This window comes from Arabidopsis lyrata (genome assembly GCF_000004255.2).
Source record: "Arabidopsis lyrata subsp. lyrata unplaced genomic scaffold ARALYscaffold_7, whole genome shotgun sequence".
NCBI classification, from domain to species: Eukaryota; Viridiplantae; Streptophyta; class Magnoliopsida; order Brassicales; family Brassicaceae; genus Arabidopsis; species Arabidopsis lyrata.
The window spans coordinates 18,712,357-18,734,737 of NW_003302549.1; positions in this window are offsets into that span (position 1 = coordinate 18,712,357).

Consider the following 22,381-nt stretch of genomic DNA (forward strand, 5'->3'; position numbering starts at 1 on the left):
GGCTTACTACGGTATCGAGAGATCTTCACATCCTTGGCTCTCACCCCGGAGAATGGATCGAGCTTGGAATCTCTGACTTCGCTCGAATTCCGGACTGCATGATGCCAATCCTCGATCTTGCTGGTCAAGGAGTTGAAGTGTTCTGCTCGTCAACAAGATTTCCCTAATCCGAAGTGTACGATGAGTGACATTCCGTCTTATTTGTTTGAATAAACGCTCTATTTCCAATCTCTTGTATGTTCGCATAGCCGAACCTTTATTTGCTTCACTTGTTCGCTCAGTCGAACCTTTTCCTTTAATAAAGAAATAAAACAAATTTTTATTAATAGCTGAACTCGTTTCCGAGCTGCCTACGTACCCATTTTGGGATCAAGCCACACCGTAGTTCATGTACATAAAAAATGCATGTAGCTTTAAAAATAAAACTTCTTTAGGTTGATCACATTCCAAGGTCGCTTGACTGGCCTGTCTTCTAAGTCTTTCAATCTATAAACACCGTTCCGAACCACTTTGGTAACAATGTAAGGTCCTTCCCAATTAATACCGAGTTTACCGGCACCTTCTTCTTTCTTATTGTCAAAGACGCGCCTTAACACATAATCTCCCACGAAGAACGGCCTACTTTTGACTTTAGAGTTGTCATATCGGGCTGCTGCCTGCTGATAGTTCTGAATCCGAATCAAAGCTTGATCACGCCTTTCATTTATGGTTACTAGTGAATCATTAAGCATTGCTGAATTTTCTTCCTCATTTAATGGTGCTTCTGTTCGGCAAAGTCCGAGCACGTTGAGTTCAGCTGGTAGTACTGCCTCCATGCCATAAACCAAAGAGAATGGAGTTTCTCCAGTAGGTCGCCTAGGGGTTATACGATAGGCCCATAGGACGGATTGGAGTTCTTCATACCATCCTCCCTTTAGATGATTCAAACGTTTCTTGAGATTTCTCAGTATTGTCTTGTTCGCGGCTTCAGCTTGACCGTTTCCTTGCGGATATCGTGGAGTAGAGTAACTGACTTTGATTCCCCAGTCCGCACAAAAGGCATCAAACTCTTGTGAAATGAATTGTGGCCCGTTATCAGTGACTATTTTGTACGGAATTCCATGTCGACATATAATATTCTTCCAAATGAAAGTCTTCACCGCCGAATCCTTGATACCAACATATGCCTCAGCTTCAATCCACTTCGAAAAGTAGTCCGTCAAGACCAAAAGGTATTGTACACCTCGAGTTGACTTTTGCAATGGTCCAATGATGTCCATTGACCACCTCATAAACGGGTATGGGGCGGAGATGGAAGAGAATAACTCCGAAGGTTGATGGATCAATGGTGCATGGAGTTGGCAGCGCTTACATCTTTGGGCAAATTTAACACAATCCGTGATCATAGTGGGCCAATAGTATCCCATTCTTTTAACTTTAAAAGCCATAGCTCTTCCTGATGAATGACTCCCGCATAACCCTTCATGCACTTCACTCATGACGATTTCGACTTCGGGCCCAAAAATGCATAATAGGTAAAGGTCACTGACACCTCGTCTATATAATGTATCCTTTGATAGACAAAATTTTGCGCTAACGATTTTCATTTTCCTGGCCTGCCACTTATTCTTTGGGAGCTCCCCTGTCATGATGTAGTGCTTTATTGGCTCCCTCCAGTCAGCCCCCCAGTCTTTAGCCGGAATTTGGTCAACCTTGTGAAATACTCGTGGCTCTGGTTCGGGATGTTCGTTTGGTTCAAGAACATCCTCCTAGATTAGTGGCTCGGTTTCTAATATCGTTTCTGGAATCACATCTTCTGCTAAGACAACGGGTTCCTTATTAGATGTGTTTGATCCCTTTGATTTCCTCCGTTTGATGGGTGGCAGTTCGACCTCCGGTTCGTCACGGTCACGTGCCGCTGCTCGAGATCTTGTAACGACGAGTGTTTTTTTGTTATCTTGAATGCTTCGTTCCGAAATGCATTCTACTGGGATAACTCTTTTCAAGTTAGGATCTGATATTGATGCTAACGCGGCAAGTGCGTCCGCGGTTGTATTCTCTCCCCGGGGTATGTGAATTAATTCAAATTTCGAGAAATTTTTTAGATAGATCCTTCACCACTTCGAGGTATGCTTCCATTCTTGAGTCCTTGGCCTCGTAGTCTCCATTAAACTGGTTAACTACTAATTGCGAATCACAATAAGCGACTATTTCCTTAGCTCCAACTCCTTGTGCCAATCGTAGTCCGGCAATTAGGGCTTCGTATTCTGCCTCATTGTTGGAAGCATTAAATAATAATCGGAATGATTGTTCTAGAATTTCTGATGTTGGAGATTCCAACTTGATTCCCACTCCGGATCCTTGCTTTGATGAAGACCCATCTACATGCAACTTCCAAGTTTGGTTCTCTGGTTGTTCTAGCGTGCCAGGTATTGGTAGTTCGGTCAGGAAATCTGCTAAAACCTGAGCCTTTATACTGATTCGGCTTTTGAATTCTATATCGTACTCGCTCAATTCTACCGCCCATTTTGCCAGACGTACGGACTGACTTGGACTATGAAGTATTGTTCGAAGTGGCTGGTTGGTTAATACTTCGATCAGATGGGATTGAAAATATGGGCGCAGCTTCCGAGCTGAAGTCACTACTGCGAGTGCGAGTTTTTCCATCATTGTATATCTGGTTTCCGGATCCATCATTGACTTACTTATATAGTAAATCGGCTTCTGCTCCCCGCGGTCTTCCCGGACTTGGACTCCACTAACCGCATGGTTTGAAACTGACACGTATAGATAAAGCTTTTCGTCCACTTCTGGTTTGGATAATATAGGTGGGGTAGTTAAGTATGCCTTAAGCTGCCCAAAAGCTTCTTCACACTTCTCATCCCAAAGGAATCCTTTGTTTCCTTTTAGAATTTGGTAGAAAGGTAACGACTTATCTGTTGATCTCGAGATAACCGTTGTACTTCCTTGAAGTTTCTTGGAGATGGCATGTTTAAAAAGGCGTTAATTTGATTTGGATTGGCCTCAATCCCTCTTTCTGTCACTATATAGCCAAGAAATTCTCCGGATGGGACTCCGAATGTGCACTTTGCCGGGTTCAGCTTCATTTGATATTTATTGAGAATATCGAAACATTCCTCTAAATACTTAACGTGATCCTCCTTCTTTAACGATTTAACCAACATATCATCTATGTAGACTTCCATTGTCTTTCCTAGATGATTGTGGAACATTTTGTTAACCAATCGTTGATAAGTTGCTCCTGCATTTTTTAAACCAAAAGGCATCACTTTGTAACAATAGATACCTCTATCCGTGACAAATGACGTTTTCTCTTGGTCTTCGGGGTTCATCATTATTTGGTTATAACCCGAAAAAGCATCCATGAAAGTTAACAGCTCATTGCCAGCGGTGGATTCTACAAGTCGATCTATATGCGGGAGCGGGAAACTATCCTTGGGACATGCTTTATTGAGGTCTGTGAAGTCGATGCAAACCCTATCTTTTCCATTCTTCTTTTTGACAACAACAGTGTTTGCTACCCATTCCGGATATTGCACTTCCCTTATGGATCCTATCTTTAAGAGTTTGTCCACTTCGTCATTTACTATTCTTGCTCGCTCCGCTCCGAGCTTTCTTCTTTTTTGTTTTACCGGCTTGAAGCTTGGATCCACGTTTAGTTCATGACAAATTATGCTTGGATCTATGCCGGGTATATCCGCCGCTGACCATGCGAATGATGTTATGTTTTTTCTCAAGAGTTCGATCAAAGCTTTTTTTTATTTGGCCAGTCAAAGTTGCCCCAATTCGAATTTTCATGTCCGGTTTGTCTTCTTCCAACACCACTTCGATTACTACATCATCTTTTTTCTGCCCGCTAGGAAATTTTGGTCTTAGTCCCTCTTTTGCGGGCTTCGTTAACTGCTATTGAATCTTCATACGGTGGCTAGCTAGATAACACTTGATGTTGGAAAATTTGACACATTGATGATATGTAGAGGGGACTGCTTTCATTTGATAAATCCAGGGAGTCCCGAGGATGATGTTGTAAGCCGCGGGCTTATCGAAGACAACAAAATCCACAATCTTCGACACCCGTTTGGCAAGGACTGGTAGCTTGATTGTTCTGAGGGACATGGCTGATTCACTTGTGAAGGCCACTAACGGAGATGGAGGCCCTATTATGTCTGCCCGACTAAATCTCATTCTTTCTAAAGTACTTAAAAAGATTAGATCGACCGAACTGCCCGTATCGATAAGAATCCTTGATACTTCGAAGTTAGCAACGTCCAGGGTAATGACTAATGCATCATCATGAGGTCTCTCGAGGTGCCGCGTTTCTTCTTCGTCAAATGATATTGATGCACCTTGAAAATCGACTTCTTCACTCAAACTTGCTTTGAGTAAACCATTTCGCCTATATTTTTTGATGGAACTTATCGAGTCTTGGCAAAATTTAGAACCTCCTAGAATCACATTAATCTTACCCTTCGAATTTCTTGGCTCTTCCTCATTGGATAACTTTGGTCTTTTAGAATTTTGATCTTTGGAGTTATCCTTTGATTTGTGGTATTCCTTTACGAAATCTTTTATATTGAATTTGGAAAGATCTCCACTGGCTCAAAGCTCCGCGAGATGCCTCTTAAGGACACTACAATCCTTGGTTAAATGTCCGGTTACGTTATGAATATCGCAATATAAACTTTCATCACGGATCCAAGTGTTTGACCTTTCTTTTCCTTGGAATTGCTTTCCGACAATACCGTTGAAGGGTTGAGATCCAAATTTTCTTGGTCCTTTGTTCTCCCTAGATTCAAACTTCTTGATAGGGACGGTGATTGCCGGCTTCTCTTGTTTATTTCTTTTGGCGAAATTTTCTTTTTTGTCTTCTACTTCCATCCAGTTGTTTGCACGGAAGAGTGCATCCTGAATCGTGTCTGGTTTATGAAGTATTAAATCGTCTTTGAACCTTGAATCATGTCGCAATCCTTTTCGTAGGGCAGATAAAGCTGATTGCTGCGAGATTCTTGGGAGCTTTGACAGCACTCCTTTGAACTTGGTGATAAAAACTCGAAGTGACTCATTTGATCCTTGTGACAGGTTCCAAAGATCGGCATCCGAAACACTTTCGTCTAGCTTCTTCAATGACTCGTTTGATATCCGGCTCCGAACTCGTAGCCTGATGGAACTTTGACTTCATTTCTTTTAGTTCTTGGCTAACCTTCCTCATAGTCTCAAACTGGTCGAGGTTTTCCTGCTCGTATTGATCTGCAAGTTGAACTTCATCTTCGAGCTGTGTCTTTTCCTCCAATGGCTGAACTACATTATTAGTAGCACCAGGAGTTGTTTGTCCGCTGGTTTCATTTCGCGCAACGGAACTTGGCGAGTTGAATATCCTTCTTCGGATACCCACAGGGTTTCCTGCACTTAAAGAGAGAACACGAGTTTGTATAGTACTGACGTTTTGACTAAGAGATACCTGGGATGTTTGTAACGTGTCGACAGCCTTTTCCACATTCGAGAACTTCTGCGACATTTCCGACATGGTTTGTTGCATGGCTTTAAGGGTTTCGGCCAATGATAATTCAGCAGCGTCTCCTCCGGACATTGTTGCTTATCTTCGGAAATGTAGTAAAGAAAAATCTGACCACTCAAGAATCCTCGATCCCCACAGACGGCGCCAAAATGTGGATGTCGGATTCACACACTCAAGTATTTTTATTAAGTAGGAAAGATTACTCTTGAGGGACAAAAATAAATATGCAAAAAGCTTATGAATTGCTACAAAAATTGCTATAGTATTTTTTACTCGAGAGGAAGATCCCCTTTACATGGCCATTGGCCTTTATATTTATACATAGAAAAACGACATTTAAATGGCTAATTAAGTACAATTATTCTCTCTTAAATGCGTCCATTTAGATCTTTGATTTTAATGCTTAACGTTCGAATTTGAATTGATCCTGATCTTCATGGGCCTCGCCTTTTGGCCCAAATGTCCTTGGACCGATTTGACCATGACTTCGTCTCCGGACTGGTGTCGAGGTGCAGTCACTTCGGATTCTCCTTATGGTGATAACCACTTCGACTGTTCTTTTGACTTGTGGGTCCAATGGGCTTTATCCTTTATGGGCCGTTACCCTGACTACGTGGCAATCTTTGGTTGGTCCTGGACCTCTGGTGCGGGATCCGACACCAACAGCCTTCCAGTATCAATTAGACACCTTGTTACTTCGAAGTTCGCAACATCTAAAGTTATCACAAGAGCATCGTCATGAGGTCTTGTTAATCCTTGAGTGTCTGAATTGTCAAAAGAGATCAAAGGTGTTTGTTCATTTGACTGAAAACCCATAATGGTTTGAATTGGTGCTGATTTCTTATGCCTTTTGATTGATCTGATCGAATCTCGGCATAATTTGGATCCTCCCATTATAACATCGATCCTTTTCTTAGGAGTGTTCGGAGTTCCAGGCCCATTGGGCTTTTGTTTCTTTTCAGGGGGATTAAAAGCTTCGGATTCTTCTTTCTCTTTGTGATAAGACTCCACAAATTCCTCTATATTGAAATTAGCGAGCTCTCCAGTTGCCTACAGTTCGGTGAGGTGCTTTTTGAGTACGCTACAATCTTTGATGGAGTGCCCATTTACTTTGTGAATATCACAATAGGCACTTTCATCTCTAACCCAAGTATTAGGAGAATTGTATCTTCCTCTATTTAGGGAAGGTTTTCCTACAGCATTAGTAGCAGGATTAAACCGTTTCTGATCTTTTGGTTCAAACTTTTTCGTTGGATTTCCAACGGCTAATTTAGCTGGCCGATGCTTTTTAGCGAGGCTGAGCTTTTCTTCTTCTGCCTCCATCCAATTTCTAGCTCGGAATAAAGCATCTTGGATGGTACTTGGACGATTGACGATGAGCTCTTCCCGAAATCGGGATTCATGCCAGAGTCCATTCCTTAAAGCAGACAGGGCAGCAGTGTGAGATACCCTAGGAATTTTGGCTATCACTTCTTTGAATTTAGCGATATATTTGCGAAGTGGTTCATTCGGACCATGGGTTAGATTCCAAAGATCTGCATCAGAAGTTGCCTTTTCCATGGAATATAGTTTTAGGAATGCAGAGAACAATTCCTTAAAACTATCAATAGTTCCAGGCTCCAACTGAGTAAACCATAGCAGGGCCGATCCAGACAGATTTTCGGAGAATAGTTTGCAATATCCGGCATCTTCCTCGTCTGGTTCTAGATCGATTCTGCCAGCAGCGATCTAAAAAGCAACGAAGTGATTTTTAGGATCTCCTTTACCATCATAAGTTGGTAAATTAACCTTTCGAGAATCCTTGATCCGAAGGTTTGAGATTCTCGAGGTGAAAGGTGTTCACCGAGTTTCTTCGATTACTCGATCGATCTTAGGCGCCGAACTGGTCGCCTGATGAAACTTCAACTTCATTTCGTCAAGCTCTTGACGAACCTTGATGAAATCATCTGAGAAGGTGACTTTGGGATTTTCCATAAGGAATCCATCGTCAATAGCAGGATTTTCCTGAACTTGGGGAATTTCTTCCCCGGTTGGGTTAGTTCCATCCCCTACGGCTGCCTGATTGCTAACAGGCTACCCTGTTGGAGGAGTTTGAGTATTCCCGGACCTGTTTTGTGTGGGAGTTACGAATAGTCTGCGCTGATACGCTGCTCCCCGCACTGAAGGCAAAGTATCTAAACAGCTTGAAACAACGTTCTGCGTGTTTGACAAATTTGTCTGGGTGGTTTGAATACTCGTCAAGGTTTGCTCGATTGAGTCCAACCTTCCACTAAAAGTGGTGTTGGTATCAACAAGTGTACCCATCTAATTGGTCAGATTAGTGATTTTCTGATTAAGCAAGGCGATTGTATCGTTCAATGAATCTCCTTTGAATCACCCCATAAAACCCAACAAAGAGAACTACTCGCTCATGATGCAAAGAAACGACATAGAGATGTAGAAGAAAAACATCATAAACGAATCAATAAAAAAAATGGGGTTTAAAAGAAACTTCTTTAGTTGTCACAGAAGATAACTTGTCTCCCCAAAAGTCTTGAAAGAAAGAGTAGAAGAAGATAGAACAGAAAGCAATGAAAAACAAGAGAGAGGTCTTCAAGGGACGACGACTTGTAGGGCTTGTGAGCTTCGACCAGGTGGAGCAGGAGGCTAAGAGTCTTGTGGAGGCTGCTGGATGCGCAGAGAAAAGAGGCATGGTTAAAAGCGTCGTAGGGTTTCATCTCTTTGTCTCGGTATTTATAAGCTTCAACTAGGTTAAGGGGTAAAAGCGTAATCTCCCTGTGAATTAGGTTAAGTTCTGGACGAGTCTCTGGACAGGGTGCGAGGCTTAGTGACCAGTGGGAAGTGTAGAGGGCAGCCCGGACACGAGCTTCACGACCGGTGCCCGGTGGTGCTTGGGAGCTCCGGAACAGTTTCTATGTTGTCTAGTCAGTCTGGACATGTCCTCAGTCTTCTGAGCATAACTTTGAATGGCTGAATTTATTGCTTTGATTCTACTTCGAGGCAAATCTTCACTCTTCTAGCTTTCCATAGCCACCAAGATCTCTGAATTTGGTGATCGGGAAGACTTCGAACGAATGCCATACTTCTGAAGTACATAAACTATTTTGAAACGGGATTTGCTCAACTTTTACTCTTTTTTTCTTGAAAACTCATAATTCTTCTTTGAAGCATAAATACTTAGAAATAGCCTTGAAGTATTTAATATCTCTAGATTTTTCCATGGAAAACCTAATAAAAACATAGTAAAATAAGCGAAAATACGATGTTATCACCAATGATCAAGGAACTTTACAAATGTGTAATGGAAGGGAGACATGTCTTGGAAAATCTAAAAAAGAAGTTCGAGGAAGAAAAGAAGATCTTGAAGAGACTTCCTAAGCTCACGGACCCTGGGAGATTTGCGGTCCCATGTGCGGTACTTGGTGTTGAGTTCAAAGACTCATTATGCGACACGGGTTCAAGTGTGAACCTTATGTCGATGAGGACCGCTAATAAGTTTGGGATGACGCGATTTCAGGAGGCAACAAGGATGCTGAGATTTGCCAACAACTCCACAATGAAACCCGAAGGTTTCCTACCAAATGTGAATCTAAGAATCGCCGATTGCTTAATTGAAACAGACTTTCATGTCATAGAGATGGTTAGTGACGTTGAGCGCCCACTCATACTTGGTAAACCATTCTTGACATCTGTTGGAACAATTACCGACATGGACAAGAAGAAGATGAGCTTCCATAAGGTCGACACGAAAAAATACTACTTTGCCTAAAAAAGCTCGACTAAGCAAGTAGCCTTGGTAGAAGAAGGATATATCGTGGATCCACCTCATAGGCCAAGAATGACCGCCCGGATACGGGTTGGTGCGGCTAGAATGAATAAACCTCTAGCCATGAAGGACTTCTCCGTTGGAATGAAAAGGCCCATGATCAATCGAAAAATTTCAAAGGAGAATCTCTGAAGACTCACAAAGTTGATTAGAGATCATCTGATGGAACTGGAATTTGATATTGCATGGGGGTACGATTGCTATTGAAGATGCTTCGCGGCTAGGAATGTCAATTAGGCCAAAGCCCGCGGGCTAGCCCGGCTTAACCCTGAAAAAAAGCGGGCTCGAGCTTCAAAATATATGTTCAGAAAAGATCGGGCCTTTCGAGCAAAGCCCATTCAAGCTAAAGGGTTTTTTGGGCATAGCTCGGTCTGGCACGAACTAGCCTGAAAAGCCTGTAAAAAGATATTTTGACCTTTCTTTTTGTTAATATTTTTTGTTTTATTAAAGAGAAATGGTCTTCAATAGCCCTAAATGAAGTTTTTGTGACAAAAATAGCATCTCCTAGTTTATTTGACAAAAATAGCACTCATTTATTTTAATTTAATAAATTTAATAAACAAAAGGAAGGGAAAAAGCATTTCACGATAACTGTCGTCACTCCACGATAAGGCGACGACGGAGACGATTTCAGGTGATAGCTGCCGGCGACGGAGAGAGCTGCCGGCGACGGAGAGATCTGCTGGCGACGGAGAAAGCTTCACCTATTTTCGAACTTCAAACTGGTCTAAATGGATCTCTTTCACCAATTTTTTTTTCTTCTTCTTCCCCAATCGTGTTGACGAAATTAGGCGTTTATTGTTGAATTATGGCTTTCTATTGTGGAATTAGACAAATTGTAGGTGCGTTCATTGATTCAGCACAAAGAATTCTGATGTGTCATTGTTCATCTCTTACCTTTTTCATTGTTGGGCTTGATTGCATTAGAAATCTTAAGTAGATGAGACTTGTAATTGAAAACTATTGATAAGTAGATGCTTTACGAATTCTGAACAAAGAGAGAGTGGTTTTGGTATGTAGATGATTTACATATGATATAAGGTGAAGATATAAACATATGATATATGATTCAGTCAAAGAAGCTTACGCTCGTGCTAAATCGGCGAAATCTCCGACGAATCCACAAGCTTTGTTTATTGAGGAAAGATCATGTGTTTGGAACTATGTCGATCTAAGATTGTAACGGATTTGTATTTCGTGATCTCTAGTCCTGTCCTTGTTTTTGTTTATATGGTTTCTGGAGTTGATTAAATCTTGTTGGTGAATTAAAGTTTGGATGATGAAGACGAAGTTTGCATCTGCGAGGAACTTGACGATTTGGTATTTGGAGAACTTGAGGTAAGCAACCAAAACTTCTTATCTCCATGCATTACCATTAATCTTATAAGTTAGGATCTATGTGACATTTATGCAGGCTGGAGAAGGCACTAGAATGGACATCTCAGTTTCTGTGCCACCAAGTGATACATGTTCAACGCCTGAAAAAGGACAGGGCAATTATTAATTATTTTTGCCTCCTGCTCGAGATTCTGCTGTGATTTCTATAGGAAGTACACATTCAACGGCTGCACATGAAAATCAGAAGGTAAAATCTCAATTTCATAGGTTTTAGGAAGGATACATTTAATTTTAGGATGACCTTCCTAAATAATGCAATATACAGATATGATCCGAACTAGTCGTCTTTTTTTTCTCAATTTGAACTGTTTATTCATATGCCTATCTATTTTTGGGTTTGTAGAACCTCATCCTTTAGTTGGAACTTCTTCTATCTCTGCTGCACATGAAAACCAAAAGGTAAAAACTCAATTTCATAGGTTTTAGGAAGGATACATTTAGGTTTAGGATGACCTTCCTATATACTGCAATATACAGATATAATCAGTTTCTAGTCGTCTTTTTAAAATTTTAACTCTTTTTCATATGCCTATCTATTTTTGTATTTGTAGGAACCTTATCTTTCAGTTGGAACTTCTTTTATCTCTGCTGCACATGAAAACCAGAAGGTAAAAACTCAAATTCATAGGTTTTAGGAAGGATACATTTAGTTTTAGGATGACCTTCCTAAATACTGCAATATACAGATATGATCCGTTTCTACTCGTCTTTTATTCAATTTTAACTCTTTGTTCATATGCCTATCTATTTTTGTGTTTGCAGGAACCTCATCCATCAGTCGGAACTTATTCCATCTCTGTGCCATATAGTAATACATGTTCAACGACTGAAAAGGGAATAGGCAATAATTCATTGGATCTGCTTCCTGCTCCACATCGTAGTCCGATTCCTATAGGAGGTGTACATTCAACACAAGGTGCTGATGATATATATATTAATAAATATTTCATGAACAAGGCTGAGTTAATGCAGAAGATGAGGACATGGGAGTTGGAGTATAAGTTTGAGTTTAGGTATCGATGGTCTAACAAAGAGAGAGTAGTTTTGGTATCTGTAGATGATAAATGTACTTGGAGGATGCGTGAAATGAGGGTAGACTCTTCTGATTTCTTTGTGGTGAAAAGTATTGTCATGAGCACACATGTGACACTACACACAAAAATGAAAATCATAGGCAAGCTACTGCGAAGTTATAAAATCTCTTTTTATGTCATGATGTGTTTCGTGTTTCATAGAAATATATACGTTCGTTTGTATAAGATCTTATAATTAGAAGCTTGGCTCACTGGTTACATGTTCTATTACAAAAACAATAGGTCCCGGTTTTGAATCTTGGTGGAAGTAACTATTACAACTTTTTTTTAGGGAAGACCTTCCTGAATATGTATATATCCTTCCTGAATTTCAAAAATTGTTTACTTTTGCATAATTTGCCTCAAATCTTTCACAAATTGCACAGTTAAGATGCAAAGGATATGCTGAGAGCATACAACTGAGTGGATAAACTGTACGAACAAAATACCATACATTGAATATCTAAACAAAACATAAATAGAAACTGATACTTTTCTAGTTCAGAACCGTCATAGAAGTACCAAAACAGTCTAAAACAGTTTCACAAGCATCATACATCCAATAAAGAAACATAGTCCTAAGAAATCTTAACACACTCATTGAAGATATCCACAGCCAACTTGTTTCTGATGTCTTCTGAATCTATATCATGTAGCTTGGAGAAATCTTCAATTCTCTGATTCTCTGAAACTCTGTAGGAGAGAGGATCTGGTGTACTTTCTCGATATACTCATATCTTGCACATTGATTTATCCCAACATTTGAATTTGGCTCCAGTCCTATATTGTACAGAAACTTTGGCAGTGTGACATCTGTTGGAAACGAATCTCCCATTTTCCTGCAATTAAAATTAAAGGAAATCAGTAAACAGATATATTCAGGAAGACCTTCCCGAATTACTATAAGTCCTTCCCGAATCAAGAAGACTTTCCCGAATCAGGAAGACCATTCTAGAATGCAAACTAAAACAACTCTATCAAGCAAAGAGAACAGACAATAACACTATAGAAACAAGTAAAGAAAGTTTATTCATATTTTCATATCACAAACTTGAATCTATAACTATGTGACGATATATCTCTTAAATTGTGACAAAAACTAAACTCATCTAAAGTGATAAACTAATCTGATGCAAACTAAGATTCACAAAAGCCTAAATCTCATTCATGAGCTAAATCTCAACCATCAAGAACGAAACATATTAAGCTATCAAATGTTAGATTCAGTTCAATCAACAAGAACTAGAAACTAAAAACAGAACGCTACACCCATAAACACCCACCACCGCCTCCTCGGAAGAAGCAGAAGGTGAATACAGGAAAGACGGTGGAGTTTTTCATTGATACTGTGAAAATTTTTAAAAGTACTCACTATAAAAGTCAACACTTTCCACTAATTCACACTCTCCACTATAAAAGTCATTGCTTTGAACTAAAACCCCACCCACCATTATTGTTTTCATTACCTTGTCCACAAGAACACTAAAAAAAAAACTCACGAAACTACTACTACAACAATACTGTATTTTTTTTAGATTCTGAATACATTCCCAAGAACTAGAAGATAATTATAGTAATCAAATCTAACAACTGAAAAATCCAATGACATATACTATAGTCAATACACAAGAAGAAACCACGGGAAGAAGAAGACTAAGAACATGAAAACTGAGATTGATTACAAAAAAAAATCTTTATCGATTTCAACTTATCACAGAGAGATGATTAAAGACTAGAAACTCTCTTGTATGAAGTTCAAAGACAAAAGGATTCAACTTTTTGTAAAAGACCCACAAAAACCAAATCGTTGGAGACGATTCAAAACACCAAAAAAAAAAGAAATTGAAATACAAGAAGAGATAATAAGAACTTACAGGAAACCCTAGAACACGATGAAGCAGAGAGAAATGAGGAGAATCAGTGAGTATTGGGTTGACGAAACCGAAAAGAACCGAGAGTTGGCGAAACAAAGAGGAAACCGTGAAGAATTGGCGAAACAGAGAGGAACCGTGAAGGATTCCGGCAGAGGCGTTATAGAATCCAGCAGAGGCGACGAGATTCCGGCGGAGGCGACGAGATTCCGGCGGAGGCGACGAGATCGTTGGTCGAAGATGAGAATTTTGGGTGCGACCGACGGAGGCGTTTAGGGTTAGTCTCTCAAATTTTCTATTTTCTGTTTTAATCAATGTTTAATTAATACTTTTGAGTGTTATTTCTGGAATTTATGGAATATGGGGCTATTTTTAGAAGAAAAAACTTTTTTTGGGCCATTTGTGTAAATTGCCCTTTATTAAAAGATTTATTTTAAAAAAAAATTATAGAGTAGAAAGCTCTAAACATAGTTTTTTAATTGTATCTTACTATAAATTTAAAAACAAATATTGACTCTACTACCTAGTTTGAAATATTCTGATTTTATATTTTATTTGGTACGAGTTTAAATAATTTATTTAGATAATTTATTTGATTTTAAACTTTTTAAAAAACTAAATTAGCGATACTTGGTTATTTAAATTTTGATTGACTCGTTTCATACACATATTCTTTTTTTGAAGAGATATTATAAATTATAAGTTGTTTTTGTTGTTGAAAGAAAGTCCAAAAATCCCGTAAAAGCTCTATAACCCTGTTAGGGCGGGCCGGGCTTTAAAATATAGGCTCGGAATTTTTACGGGCCGGGCCGGGCCAGATTCAAATATGTACGGGTTTTGCGGGCTTCAGGCAGAACGGTCGGGCCGGGTTAGCCCGATTGACATACCTATTCGCGGCTAGAGATGAGACAAGGGAAGGATCCAAGAAGATCTTTGACGAGATAAGACGCTCAGAAGATAAGGTGACATTGAGAAGAAGAAGAATAGATCCCGGTCCGTTCCTAATTCGGGTAACAATTGGAGAAACCGTCATCGATAAATGCCTTTGTGATTCGGGTTCCAAGTGCAACATCATGTCCGAAGCCACTGCTATTCAACTTGGTATGACGAATCAAACACCATCATGTTACAAGTTGCGTATGGAAGACGACTCTTTTTTCCAACCCATTGGAGAACTTCTTGATGAGGTACTCGTGATTGAGAACACGCAGATGGTGCTCGACTTCCACATTTGCAAACTGATGGAATCAAGCCCGCAACTCATTTTGGGAAGAGACTTCTTGTCAAATATCGGTGCAGTAATAGACTATGTGAGAGGAAAGATGTCATTCTAACATATCAACGCGAGAGTCTTTTACAACACTCTCATTCCCGGTTCTAAGGTCATCAACATTGAGGTGGAAGTACCGATTTCTCCACCAAGACTCGATCTCGAGGCAGGGCCGGCGCAGAGGCCAAGCAACTGAAGCCAACGATTGGGGCCTCAAAATTTTAGGGCCTTTTAAACTAAAAATTTGTTAAGTTTTGGATATGCTGCAAAAGCTATAAATTGATTTTGTAGGGCCTTTAAAAAAAATGATATGGGCTTTTAAAAACAAACTAATTATCTTCAACACTAAATTTTTGATTTAGTAAAAAAAACTCTAAAAATCCTACAAGTGATACCTCTCTTATGCGTGTATGTGAGTCAATTTGCTTATTTTACAAGTGAAAAATCCTAGGTTTTGAAGTTAATTGTTAGTTTTGCTTTTGAATTTATTGTTTTTTCCTTCCAAATTTGTTTTTAAAAAAAAAACAATTTCGATAATGATTCGTTAATGGTTTTTGTAGTATATGAAAAAGGCATACTTTTTGAAGCTTTGCTAGGGCACTCGAAGATGTCGGGCCGGCACTGTCTCGAGGAGAATGTCTCTCATCAACTGCATAGGTTCTATCAACGTCAAGCTACAGGTTATAGGAATTTTTCCTTTTTGCTACGTCGCGAAACTCATCAGTTGCACCATTTACATTAGTCGGGAGAGAGGTATCGTGAAGGTACCAGAGATTTGGTTGCTGCTAGAGGCCGTGAAGGCCTATTTGGACGATGAGTACTATGAGGGACCTCACACTCCATATCTGGTTGATTTTGGTGCCTTACTCGCAGCCGAGTTTGCTAGCGTGCGGACTAGTGCAGGTCTCCGACGAGAGGTACACTTAGGGAGCCTGGTGAGTCCTATTTTCTCTCACATGGAGTTCGATCTTCTACCATCAACGTTGGGTAGCTGACGACGCTTTGTTGATTTGGATTTTCTGGAGACTTCCGCATCCTGGTGAAGGGACTCACCATCTACGAATTCCAAAGCTGAGTCGCCCGCTACCTCTACCTTCAGCTTCCTGCTCCTGAGCTTACAAATATCTTCTCGATGGCTCACGTATAATTCCTTCTTCCATCTCTTGAATTGATTGATCGTCGTTGTGGGCGCAGACAAGCTAGCAGACTTGCCCGTGCAACATCTCAGGTGCCACCTAGAGGATCTACCTTTTCCCAGGCACCACTTCTGATTTTTTATAAGATGGAGTTCATTATTGAGGAGCTCCCTGAGGAGACCATGACCGAGTACAAGAGGGTCATGTACATGACCGGCAAGAAGAACAACTTGATGTTGAGAACATTTCTTTGCACAATTAGCTGGTTTCGGTTCTTTTGTTTCACCACTCCACTTGCTACTGCCCCTATTGCTACACCTGTCGCCTCTCCTGTCGCATCACTTGAGGATGTAGCTGTCAACACATCCGGTACAGATGACCTCTCTGCGATACTCTCGGATACGCGTCGGAGACTCATAGACTCACCACCGTCAGCCACAACCACACCTTCGGACGGTCCTAACAGTCCTGAGCGTAGACGCTCTAGGCGACACATTAGACAGCGCACGACCCGTCGAGTGAGTAGAGTTGTTGTAACAGATCGGTACTAGTTTATATCGATCGTTTAAATTTGATTTTGAAACAAGTCTATCTTTCAGAGACCTCCAACCATGTATTTTTTTTTTTTTTTTTGAAAGAATGTAAAAATATATTCAACCAAAAAAATCCTTGTTACATTACATGCTTCCTTATATTGAAAGAGCTGAAAGGAATAGAAATATTATGCAGAACTCAATATCGGGAGTCAAACCATATTTGGAGCCCATCGACCATCTTGTGTGGGTCGTGAAGCCGAATGGAGGAAAGTTTGTTTCGGACTAACCGGTCCAGAAACTTGATGAGATGTATTTTATTTTTCCTTTTCACATTTTATTTTTCATTTTTAGTATTTGTTGTTATGTTACCTTTCTCTTCGATTTGTTTTTACACCGGGAAGGTGAAATTTATGTCTGGGAGAGGGTACACTCGTGTACTAATGCATTTTCCATTTTTAATGTCTTGTTTTTCATATTTTTAGTTATTTTCCTTTTATCGAGTCCACTTGTTTTATTGAGTCAAAATATGTGAGAATTATGAACTACTCCTATGAATCATCTGAATTGGGTTAATACTGCTATGATTCATTTTTTGATCTCAAAAGAACAGAAGTTTGGAACGACTATGAGCTGAATCATCATTCCCCAAAGTCCCTATCTGCCGAAAATATGGTTGATCAGACGTCATCTCTATCTTTATAAGGACCTAACCGGACTTAACCTATCACCTCTGGGCTTGGTATACATTAGACGAGATCTCTTCTTGAAGCTGATCAAGACATGGAACCTCTTTATAAAAGTATGCTGCCTCTCTCTCTTTCCTTCGAAACTTATAAATAAAAGAAGAAACAAAAAGCAGTAAAAAAGTGAGCTGAGGAGTGTGCGTAAACCCATACATTTTTCAAAGACTCATGGAAATTTGTCAAAAACGAAGAGCAAAGGATCCAGTAAGAAAATAAAATGATAACCGGATGCTTGTCTCCTGGTGGTATTGGAACCTCGGCTGAGGCACCCGCTACCAGGCTTCGAGTCCTGGCCACTGCGCAATTCACATGCGGGGCGCAGCGTCCCAGACCACCAGTTCCAGGTGGCCCTTAAGTGGAGGCTTAAAAATCTCTGAGCGCGGGCTAAGCCCAGTGGGCTAAAGCCCAGTGGACTAGTCGGATCACTGTGTGGTCCGGACACTGGGTTATCAAAAAAAAAAAAATAATAAATAAAATAAAATGATACCCTAGAAAAGTAGGGAGAAATCGATCCTTTGGAAGTGAGAAAAGAGAGAGGAAATGAACCATATGAAGAATGTCTTGGTCACTAAATTTGAAGAGAGTCGACATGTCCTATGATCGATATTCCCTCGGTGAGACTAGGCCTGGGCATAATACCCGAACCCGAAGAACCGAACCGAACCCGACTTGAAAAACCCAACCCGAACCCGACCCGAACTCGAACCCGAACAAGTACCCGAACATATCCGAAATATAAATATATAGCTATAATATATTAGTAATATTTATACTTGTAATAGCCTAAGTGTCTAAATTATTCGGATGTTAAGATATTTTCGGATGTTTTAGCTACTTTTGGTTAGATTAGGGTATAAAATACTTAAAATTTATAGATAGAAGTATTTTCAATACTTTTCATAGAATCGGATACAAATTTTTAAATATTTGGATACTTCGGGTAAACCCGAATCCGAACCCGAAATACCCGATCCAAACCCGATCCGAATCCGAAGTTTTAAAATACCCGACGGGTCTTAGTTTTCTAAATCCGAAAAACCCGAACCCGAAAAACCCGACCCGAATATCCGAACGCCCAGGCCTAGGTGAGACCACACGTCTTCAACTAATCTATGTAAAGAGATGACAATGGGGATGCCAGAAATTCCTACGGATCGTGGGGTTTAGAGTAAGGGATGATGAAGCCTCTTATGGACAAGTGCATAGAGTAAGTTCTAGAGAACAATGCGAGTAAAGTGCGAAGAAGAGATTCTCCAAAGAAAGGGGAGTTCTCGGTATCATGAAACCATACTCCAATGGATTAGATTTTTAATTTTCCTTACTTGAGGATAAGCACAGATTCAAGTCTAGGGATATGTGTCAAGTGATATTTTTAACACATATTACAGTTTTGTTTCATTTGTTTTATCGAGTCTTTTATTCGGGAACAAGTCGTTCTCGGCGTAAATAAGTGGTTTTAGGAATTTGGACATGCAGAGCAGAATTGAGAATATTAAAGATGAAATGGGTCGGGATGCAGCAGAAGAAGAAAAGATTCATTAAGATGCCCGTTCGGTAGAGCCTGGCACCGACTAGTGAAGATTCGCTTGGACCACTGATCGGTTGGGCCTGTCTACCGATGTTGATGTTGAATTCCTTGTTTGAACCTGCACAAAGAAAGCTTCAATGAGAACAACAAGAAAAAGAAGCAAAGGCTCGTGATTGAAGGAAGAAGAAGATGTCGTGAAGAGAAGTCAACCACACAAGAAAAAAAAATACAAGGATGAAAGAGTTGGGCTTTGTGTGTTTTGTAATAATGTTAGTATTGGGCTATTAGTTAAGTTAGGCCCAAAAGAGAAAAAGTGTTGTTGTTAGTCTACAAAGCATAACTAAGGACTAAGTATAATAGTTGTTGTAGTTGTGTAATAGTTGTTGGTAATCCTTGCTTGTAAGCTTGAGTTTACCGTAGTGTAATGATGTCTAGAAGTAAGGTCTAGGTCTAAGTAGAAGTATGGGTGCAAGAGTGTGTGGTAAGTAGAAAAACCACTATATCTAGGTGTGTGTGTCTTGTAAGAAAACTATCTTTTGTGATCCAAAATATCAATGTAGAAGATTATAGTTTTCTCTCTTCTCTCTTACATACTAAACGTTTGTGTTTTATGAAGAGAAACAAAACAAGAACAAGAGAGTAAAGAAAGATTGATGTTCTCTTTGTTTTTGTTAAAACAGAGAAACAAAACAGAGAGAAACTGGGAGTTAAGGTGGTGAAGAGAACACCACATCAAAAGTTCAACAACCGATCAGTGGGCTTTTGTTTAAACCGTCTCTTTCTCTCAATTAGGGCTGCTTCCCATCTCCTATTTATTCTGCATTCTGTAGTCATGGAGATATGCTTTACTTTAAATTTTTATATAGTTTTAAGGTGTTCTTCCCTTCTTTATTTTTCTTTATTGTTTATGCTTCCCATCTCCTATTTATTCTGCATTCATATCTAGATCTCCTTTAATACTCATGATCCCTACTCTACAATAATCATATGTACATTGGTCATGTGTGAGTAGTTCTATCATGGAGTATTACTGATCGGTAGAGCATGACTCCACTGATTGGTACCGGTACGACCTGCACTTTGTCGACAATTGAGAATCTCCACAGAGATCCTGTATTTTACGGCTTTAAATGTAGGTTTCTTGTTATGCTTTCTACTTGTTCTCAGCCTTTGGATTCTTTTTAAAATTTTAGCCTCAAACTATAGGTTTCTCATATTGCCCATAATCTTGTCTAGCCTTACCATGGTATTGGACGAGATGGATCTATCTAAAGAAAGGCAAAACTTCTTAACTAGCATCCCCACAGTTGTTATTAGTTTTGTAGAATCTGTTCTTAATGCGTGATTGGATTTCCCCTCATATGGACCGAGCTGTTCACCGAGGCCTATGATACCAAAAAATCCCTTTACACAATTATCACTAAAACACCATTAGGGTAGTTTACAGTAGAAGTCTAATTTCAAGTTCACTTAGAATCATATGTAATCCTACTTGCATACTATACATTCTCTTATGAGTTCTCTAATATTTCATTTCTTATATATTATATTATTTATTTTTATTATGTATTTTATTTTATTCATGCAAAATGCTTTGAGTTCTTCTAACTCCTTTTTATCCTAGCTTAGTTTAAGTCTTTGCAAGTCTTTTGTGTGTTTCTTTGGTCTTTGTGGATTTGATTCCTAAATACTACCGCGATTGTATGTGCACTTGCGATCTATATTAAGGGTAAAACTTTTATAAGTAATTTTACTCGTAACAGTGGTTGTTTAGCTCCTCATAACCACGAACACGATCAGCTCCTCTTCTCTGTCTCACGTGGCTAGCCTCCCTTTCTCTATTAGGGTTTGTGGATAATCTGTTTTCCAAAACTCTAATCTTTTTTATATAGTTTCTCTAACAAAGTAGCCAGTAAATTTGAGGTGAGATCACGGTTCTGTTGGCATAGAACCGACTGGGTGTGTTGTGCCTCCCACGAATCTGTTGTTGTTTAACATGATATTGCATATATTTGACTCCACTATCGATCGGTACATAAACATTACTAGAGATGTTAATAGGCCTGGGCATAATACCCGAACCCGAAGAACCGAATCGAACCCGACTTGAAAAACCCGACCCGAACCCGAATCCGAAGTTTTAAAATACCCGAACGGGTTCTAAACTTCACAACCCGAAAACCCGAACCCGAACCCGACCCGAATTCGAACCCGAACAAGTACCCGAACATATCCGAAATATAAATATATAGCTATAATATATTAGTAATATTTATACTTGTAATAACCTAAGTGTCTAAATTATTCGGATGTTAAGATATTTTCGGATGTTTTAGCTACTTTTGGTTAGATTAGGGTATAAAATACTTAAAATTTATAGATTTTCTGAGTATTTTCAATACTTTTCATAGAATCGGATACAAATTTTTAAATATTTGGATACTTCGGGTAAACCCGAATCCGAACCCGAAATACCCGATCCAAACCCGATCCGAACCCGAAGTTTTAAAATACCCGAACGGGTCTTAGTTTTCTAAATCCGAAAAACCCGAACCCGAAAAACCCGACCCGAACCCGACCCGAATATCCAAACGCCCAGGCCTAGATGTTAATATGGGCTAACCCACCCCATTTAGACCCACCCCATATAAAACCCATCCCATTTAGACCCACCCCATTTAACCTCATTTAAGTTTACACCCCATTTATCTTCCCCATTTAAACGCATTTAAATTTCCTTTACTCATTTAAACCCATTTAGACCCATATAACATTGTTTTGTTCTAAACAATATAATATAATCAATAATTATTTTAATTGATTATTTAAAATTTACAGATTATTTCATTGAATATAATTGATAAATAATGATATAACTGTTTTTATTATTTTGTTGAAGAATAATATAGTTTCAAAAAAAACGAAATTTTGCGGTTTTGGCGGAAAAACGCGGGTTTACGATTTTGGCGGAAAAACGTTATTTTATATTATGATATTTTTGGTGATAAAACACAATTTTACGATTGTGGCGGGAATGCGGGTTTACGGTTATGGCGGGAAAACGCTATTTTCCGCCAAAATCGCAAAATTGCGTTTAATCACCAAAAATTATTTTTCCCATAAAATAGCTTTTTATCACCAAAAATTATTTTCCCATAAATTGCGTTTTATCACCAAAAATTATTTTCCCATAAATTGAATTTAAGTAGAATATTAGTTTAAAATATATTTAATATTTTGCTCTTTTATTTTAGTTATTGAAATATTAACATTTTTAATAAAAATAATTGATATAGAATAAAACATAAATGGGCTTAAATGGATACCCATTTATTTGTGGGAAACCCCATTTAATAAAAGGTTTAATTGGGGTAACCCATTTAACCCCATTTAACATTTTTCCCTAAATGAGTTTAAATGGGCTAATTTTTTTTTTTTTTGTTTTTTTTTTTTTGTCAACAGCTTTTAGTTAAAATTCAAAAGAA